Genomic DNA, 9,073 nt, shown 5'->3' with positions numbered 1-9,073 from the left:
TTGCGGTAACCTACTAAAATTCGGCGGTACTCTTTAAAATTTTGGCGGTACTCAAAAGTGACTCAGCACAGTGGTTAAGGAATCACTGACTTAAACAATACTGCTAAGCAAAATACGCTATAAGTTTTATTTTATTGTGTTTTCCAACTCACAAAAATTTTTTTTCGGCATTTTATGTTTTAAATTATTCTTGTTCTTGAATCACTAAAATTCTCAACTTATAAAATAACAGTGTAAAAGTCTTATATAAAATAGTACCAAAGCCTTTCTAATTACTCGTATTTAGAGAAACCCAATTTTATTTTATCCGGTGTAGCTTAATGCAGGTTAGGAATATTTCGAAAAATTTTGCTCTCTAATTTAAGCAAATTTGGCATATTTCGCAACTTTTTAGAAAGTAATAAAAACCGGTTGATGTAAAAATACAAAACGTGGTTAAAATATATAAATTGTGACGTCAACGTATAACAAAATAATTTTAAAACAATGACAATATTATTTATTGACAGTTAAAAACATTCTTTGAATTTTTAACTTTACTTCTAAACATTAATTTAAGGGACAATTTTACTTTCTAATTGTAATTCTGTGAACAATAACAAATGCTTGGTCAAGTAAACATCGAGGATGTCAATTACTTAACCTTTGTTGCGCCAGTAACCAAATAGTAACTTTAGTGTCTCGTAATACCTAACCTAAGTTTTTCACTGATGTACTAATTCTTCAGTTAATTTCAACTCATTGTATTAATAAAGCACAATCTAAAAATTTATTTTAATTTACCTAAACGATGTTAGTTTTTTAAACTATGATATTTTTTGAAATTAATCTATGCGAATTATTTTATCAATTAAAAACGTGGAAATTTAAATTGGACAATGAAAACTTTTTCTTCTTTTATTTTTTACAATATTAATCAAATTTTCCCATGACTTTAAATGTTGGGATACAACATATTTTTTTTTTTTTTTTTTTTTTTTTTATAGCTAAATGTCTTGAAAGTATTATGGTTAAACTAAAACATGTTGAAACTAAAAGTTTTTTTTTATATATTTTTTAATTTCTAAATTTGTACTGAGTAGAAATTTTGGAAATGTAGTTCTTTTTTTATTTAAATTTTTATGTACAAGATAGATAATATATGCAGTTAATCTAAAATGTATTTCCGAATATATAACATCTTTATGATTTATGTAGTTATTAATTTACATGAAGTAATAACTGCAAATAATAAGATTACGAATCATCACTGCATTATTAATAAAAAACTATTATTTATGTTTTGACAAATTAGTTAAAACGGCATTTAATTTTTATTTATTCAAGTCAAGGCTTTATAAAGTGATTTAGAACAAAATAAATCTTGAGATTTTTGATTTTTGAAATAATCTTATAAAAATGCATGCAGTCTTTTGTAGAAAATTCAAAATTTGCCTCAACGTTTTCAAATCTTTCTTGCAGAAAAACAGCCTTAATATGAAAAATACATTATCCTTATGCGAATTTTTACGTTATTATTCGTTTTTACTGAATTTCAAATGTAATATATAGTTTTCGATTTGTATAATATAAAAAATATTATTGATATAAAACACAACTTGTTTTTGTTTTTTCTTCATTAAACTGCGATTAAACTGCGAGTACATCTGCGTATGAAGTCACAGACAAGCATTAGGTAAACAAACCTAGAATTTTCCCAAGTTTCAAATTTCTTCACGAAAAACAACAACAACTGTATACTATTATTAATCAAAAAATAGATTCTAAATGTCTAATAAAACAAAAAGTTATTATTTTTATTAGAAAAAATAATAAATCAGTTGTTATGGAAACTACTATAAATAAAACTAGATCACTCAAAAAATCGCGTGAAGATATCGGGCAAATGTTTGATCGGATTAGTGTTTTCTATTTTCTAATTCAGTAATTTAGGACGCCTTTAACACTTTTCGTCCGTCCTTCTCAAGAATGACAACGACGGGCGTAAGAATGGAGAATGTCGAAACAGTCCTTGTACACTGAATGATGGATTTTAACAAGCATTCTGGCACAAAAATAACAACTCTTTCTACCTCAAAACGCTTTCTATCTTAATTAAATAAAAAGTAGAAATACATTTAGCCGAATAAAAAATTAAAAAAATTGGTTTACTAAAAAATTCTATGATATTTATAAAAATATGTTTGATAAACTTTATATACAACTTATTTTCTCTGCGCAGCGGCCTTGTTCGGCAAGGTTCGTGTTTCGGAGTTAAAGAGTTGAGAGAGGGTTGCACTACGAATTACAACTAAAAATAAAAAAATAATAAAAAAAAAATAATAATAAACACAAAAAAAAAATGAGTAGCCTCCTCGACTGTAGTGGCCCCCATCGGGCCTTGGGGAGGTGAACAATCTAAAAAAAAAAAAAATACATTATACATATTCAACTAAAACACTTAAGTTCAACACAAAAGATTGATTCTCCCAACACAAGACGTGTAAAAGGTGATCTTATTGAAATTTACAAAATAACAACTTGGATTGATAAGATACTGGGGTGTATAAGGAGTCCCATGAAGTTTCTTCCCGATGTTTAAAAGGTTATTCACTGAAATATTAAATGAAATTTGCAAAAACAACTCTGAGAAATAATTTGTTAAAATTAAATAAAGTTAATCTAAAACATAAATTTTACATTTGAACAGAATTTAGAAAATAAAGTATAAATAAAAGTATATAGATACGAAGTTGTGGTGCAAAAATATAATAAAAATTCATAAAAATAATAGCATATAATAGAAGTAACCAAAGTTCATAAAAATACAAAAATATATAGTTTAATCAGCGTAACAAACAATAGAAGTAACAAACAATAGTAACAGACAATAGAAGTAATAAATATTAGAAGTAACAAACAATAGTAACAGACAATAGAAGTAATAAATTTTAGAAGTAATAAACAATAGTAACAGACAATAGAAGTAATAAATATTAGAAGTAACAAACAATAATAACAGACAATAGAAGTAATAAATATTAGAAGTAACAAACAATAATAACAGACAATAGAAGTAGTAAATATTAGAAGTAACAAACAATAATAACAGACAATAGAAGTAATAAATATTAGAAGTAACAAACAATAATAACAGACAATAGAAGTAATAAATATTAGAAGTAATAAACAATAATAACAGACAATAGAAGTAATAAATATTAGAAGTAACAAATGATAGAGTAGCAAACAATAGTAGCAAAGTAAATTATAATTAATCATTATAATATAAATAGTAAAATATGGAAGTTAAAAAAAAAGATTAAATTACTAAAGAACATACTTAAGTATCTGAAAGTTAGAGAAAATAATAAAAAGATAAAAAATAAAAATATAAAACTAAAACAACAAATAATAAAGCTAAAACAACAAATAATAAAACTAAAACTTAGCTAAACAAGCTAAACTTACAAAAAATTATTTGTTTTTATTTAGGTTATTGTATTTTTAAAAATCTATTTTCATAAAATTAAGAAATAACATAAAATTAAAAAATAAAATTAAGAAATAGCGACATAAAAAGTGTTTTGGCTAGAGTCAATGGCTAGCAAGAGCGCAAAAATGTTTTTTGCATACAGTTGTCCACTAATTTTCTTGTTTTGAGAATGATTACCATTTGTCAAAAATTCAAACTATTTAAGATGATGTTCAAGGTTCAAGGTGGTTACCGAAACCTTAAAACCAATATATCTCCATAGATAAAAACAACTAATAAATTATTTTTGTTGTCAATCTTACGATTTTTTGGATCGAGGAATCTAACGAAAAAATATGTGATGTCTCTCTTATATTTGATACATACTATGACTACAGTATCAAAAGAATTCATAGATTCAAAATGAGTTACAATTTCAGCATAACATAAATATTAAATAAAACCACGCAATTGCTTACTTAACAAAGATTGACTGATTTTAACATTCTTTCAAAGCAACTGTAAGTCCTAGCTTTAACCATAGCATGAATTAGGTTCTATTAACAAGTTCAACAGAAGTACCAGTAAGAAGTAGAAATACCAGTAGAAGAGGTAGAGATTTCTTCACACGATTCTTCTTCAGAAGAAGAAGTACCAGTAGAAGTAAGTAGAGATTTAAAAAAAAAATTATTTTCCATACTTGAATGACAGCAAGCCAGAAGGAATCTGATGTTATAATTTTATTAATTTTTTTTTGCTCTAAACAAAAATTTATCACAATGCGACACGGTTGTGCAACTAAGTGGTCTAAGTAAAGTAACAGTTTTAAAAAACCATTTGAAAAGAATACTCAAAAAACTTGGTAAAGATGTCAGTATAAAAACATTATTTCAGAACATATACGTTTCATTGTCGTTTGTCAACCATGAGAATCAAAATGTCGTGGACGTTAAAGAGCTCAGATATCATACGCAACTTTTTCAAATGTTATAAAACAAGCAACAGCTAGTGCAAATGAAAGGAAAAAAGTAAAGAAGACAGAAAAAAAAGAAATAGCAAGTTGAAATACAATGTAAACAGATAAAGATTGAACACTGTTATTGAATATCTTTGTTGGATTTTTTAAGCCCGAAAACCACAAAACACTAAATGCTCCTATATTGCTTAAATAAAGACGAGATTTAAGAATTCAGGACTATTCCACGAATTCAAGACCATACTAAACGCCATCTTTAATCTTTTAAATTGCCTAGTTTGATTGTTCAATTTCTTAATGCAAAGATACTGCAATACTATTGCATGCAGACTGTTTTATGTAGTCAGGAGGTACAATTACAGCTAACGTCTTAATAACTGATATATAAAGCATACAATTTTTTATTTATAATTTATAAGCATGTACAATTATCAAATCTAGTTACTATATATCTCAAATCAAATTTGTTAATTCTCAAATCTAATTTGTAAATTCTCAAGTCTAATTTGTACATACATTGTAAGTTCATATTTGGTCGTAATCCAGTATTTCTAATCTAAACAAAAATTGAACTATAATTGTACGCTCCAACTTTTTATGTACAATAAACGTGCCCGAATTTAACACTGGGTAACTTGTAAAATGCGCTAAAAACGTATATATTAATATAAAAGTTCTTTTTCACTGATTCCGATGAATGCTCTTCAGTTTCTTCGAATAAATTTTTATGAGTGATGCCCAGAGCCATACAGCGAAAATGAGTAATAAAGTGATTAGTCGAGCCTTGGCCATAAAAATATCTTTCAGATGTTTCTTAATTGTTTGTTTTTTATTTTATTGCTACGTAAACAACATTTATGTTTCTTTCAGACCTTTTACTCATATTTAAGAGTAATAAAATTTTATGACAAAATTTTCTGCAAATTTAAAATAAATGAATTAAATGATAAAAGCCTGAAGTGATTATTACTGATCAATGTTTATTGGTCGGTGTTTATCTGAGAGCAGCGGTAATAGTGTTTATAAAATGCAGTTTGTTTTGAGGAAGCCGCCGACGACTTCAAATGAAAACACGTAAATTATAAACAAGCATATATTTTTAAAACTAATTTAATTTTGAAATATAAAATGTTTATTAATTTAAGTTTTATATTTTGAGTGCTTGAATTATAAAAAATTAACAAATTAACTTTCGATATCGAAAACTTTATTGCTATTAATACGCTGCAATAACCTTTTTGCAAATTTAAGTTTCATTTACTAATTGTATTGTACGGGCGGATGCTTACTATATGAATATATATATATATATAAATATATATATATATATATATATATATATATATATATATATATAAATATATATATATATATATATATATATATATATATATATATATATATATATATATATATATATATATATATATATATATATATATATATATATATATATATATATATATCGTCTGCCCGGAATTCAAGTGTCGTTTTCGACATTTTTGAAAAAAATGACTTATATATGCGAATTATCTATTTTTTGTGGACTTATTTAAAAAAAAAATATCCGATAGCTCAATTAAATTTTTTTCCAATATAGTTCAGTAGATCATTTGTCGTAAATGAACTTTTTATACGAGACGCTCGTAGTACATTTGTTATACTTAGCGTTGACCAATAACAGCGTTCTATTTGCTCACGTGACTTAAGATTTAACTACGTATACTCACTAGTTTACTTTTTCACATACGTTTTTTGTAAATAAAAAGGAATGCATTCCATTTATTTTTTAATATTAAATTGTTTTTTGTTTTCTTTAAATTGAATTGAAATGTTCAGTACATAAAAATTATTACTCATAATCAGAAGAACTAAACAATATTTACAAATATATCGTTTTTTATAAAGATAAATAACAAGTATGGAATATTTTATAACAAATATAAAGTATTTTATGGCTTTGTAGAAAAACTCTTAATCAAGTCTTAGATAAGATCAGAGAATATATAAATAGTTTTCCAACAGTTGATTTACACTTCTGCCGACAGAATACTAACAAAAAATATTTAGAGTCGTCATTGAGTACAATTGAACCTGTCATTTCGAAAAGGACATAAGTCCAAAACTTTTAGCAGTTAGTTTATAATTTTGAATTAAAAATTTCTGTATGATTTATGTTTTTTTATAAAAAATAAAAAATAGATAAGTTATATACGTTCTTTATTTATCTACTTCTATGTTTAATTTCTTTAGCAACCTAGACATTATTTTAATAAAAACCATATTTTTGTTGATTTTGAAAAGTTTTAGTAAATGGACTTGTGCCCTTTTTGAAATGACAGGTTCAATTAAAATGTATATATTTTTTACACAAGCTTACCCAGAGTTCAATGTAAAAAAAAAAGTTTATTATTCAACTTTTAATACAGAGTTTAATTTGGCATTTCATAAACCAAAGAAAGGTTTGTGTGATTTATGTCAAGAGTATAAAAACAAAAAAAAATGATCAAAAAATACTGAAACATAGATAGAGTAAGCTATTAACTAGATATGAAAATGTGACCTAAACTAAAGTTGCAAATGGAGAATGAAAAACCACAGCAGTTGTAATTTTTGATTTAGAATTTTCCCTTTCAATTGCTAATATTTCTGCATTCTATTATAAAAGAAAATTAAATTGCTATAATTTCACAGTCCACTGTTCATTGAATAACAAAACTTTTTGTGCACTTTGGAATGAATCTATGGCTGGTAGAGGTGAAAATGAACTTGCAAGTTGTCTGTATAAACTATTAAAGTTAATTGTTCAAGACTGTCCAAATATATCAACTAATCAAATTATTTTGTGGTCTGGTTCTTGTATTCCCAAGAATAAAAACTCAATTATGGGAATAAAAAATTTCAAAATGATTTCAAAATGATTTCAAAAAATGATTTCAAAAAATTTCAAAATGAAAGCGGAAAATCACTCATTGAACAGAAGTATAGTGAACCTGGTCATAGTTCAGTACAGAATATTGACACAGTGCATAGTGTGATTGAGAAAAATTAATACATTATGAGATTTACAGTCCTCCTACCTTATTCAAATTACTATCATCTATCGAAAAACTTCTGGAGTAGGATTGAAAGTCATACCTACAAAGATGGAGTAGAATTGAAAGGCATACATACAACTTTACACTTGCTTCCAAGTCTTTATATTTCCATAAAGTACCTTTCGCAAAAGTAAAACTAATGTGTCATGAAAAATATCTACCTTTTCATATTAAATTCAAAAAATAATTCTCAGGTCCGTTAATTGAAGAAAGATTGGTAAAAGGTACCCCTCAGAGAAAGAATAAACAGAAAGTTTAAGTTCTGAAAAAATTTCCTACATTAAAAATGATTCAACATGTTTTTTGCTCTCAGATGAAAAAAATTAATGATCTTGAGTCAATGATAAAATATTCTGTTGGTGATGATCTTGAATTTTATAATACTTATTTTAAGTCACAAAGTCTGAACAATTAAATATATCACTTTGTAAAATATTTTAATAAACATTTTATATATTTATTTTGTTATAGTAAAAAAAAAAAAGGTACAATAATGGAAATGGTTGTTTTTTATATTTAAGGTTTAACTTATTTACACCATTTTTCATAGACAAATTAAAAGATATGTGACAAATTAGTTATTTTATTGTTTGTTTATTTGAAAATAAATAACATTAACAAAAATTGCTTAACGTAAAAAAAGAAAAAATTGTGAATATTTAGTTATTTATAAATTTAGTAAGTGAATTTTGTATAAGAAGCTTATTAATTTCTATATAAGAAGCTTGAAGATGTATATTTCTGCATAAAACTACATATTTCTAAATATATGCCAATAAATTGGTTACCGGGAATGAATTAAAGAAAAAAATGCGAAGGACAGTGAAACTAAAATTATTCTAAAGTTTTAAGTCATTGTTAGTTTTAATATATGTGAATTTAACCTTAATTCACCTACTATCAAATTAATTGCATCTATGACAATTGTATTCCGACAAAATGTTCTGATTTCGAAATACATTTGTCGTATTTGAAAAACAGTGCTCTTAGTTACGGAGAAAGTTTTTTTAACAATTTAAACAAAAACTTATATTGATTTTAGTCAACTTTGTTAAATTTCAACATGTAGTTAGATTTACATAATGAGATTTTGTACTTTAAACTTTGAATGCAAATTTCTCAATTTATGCACAGTGTCGTATACGACACTTGTATTCCGGACTGACGATTAGCGTTCGACGATTTCGGTAACTTCCAAAACAGTTACTTTTAGTTACCGGTAACTGCGGTAACTTTAGGGTAACTTAAGGTAACTTGAGCATAACTTAAGGTAACTTAAGCGTAACTTAAGGTAACTTAACTACTTATAAAATATTTCGGTAACTTTTTAAAATTTAAAAAGTAAATTAAAAAAAAATTACAACTATTATTGATAAAACTGTGAGAAGAATTTACATTACCAATAACACTCGCGCAGATTTCATTTGTTGCTGCATACAAATATTTAAAAACTTTTTCAGTGACAAAAAAGGAGAAAAAGGTCAAAAATAAGTCCCTCGCTAGAAAGATATATATATATATATATATATATATATATATATATAT

The sequence above is a fragment of the Hydra vulgaris genome, chromosome 02 (assembly GCF_038396675.1).
Source record: "Hydra vulgaris chromosome 02, alternate assembly HydraT2T_AEP".
In the NCBI taxonomy this organism is placed as follows: domain Eukaryota; kingdom Metazoa; phylum Cnidaria; class Hydrozoa; order Anthoathecata; family Hydridae; genus Hydra; species Hydra vulgaris.
The sequence above is the reverse complement of the archived record's forward strand: the minus strand, read 5'-3'. Positions refer to the sequence as shown.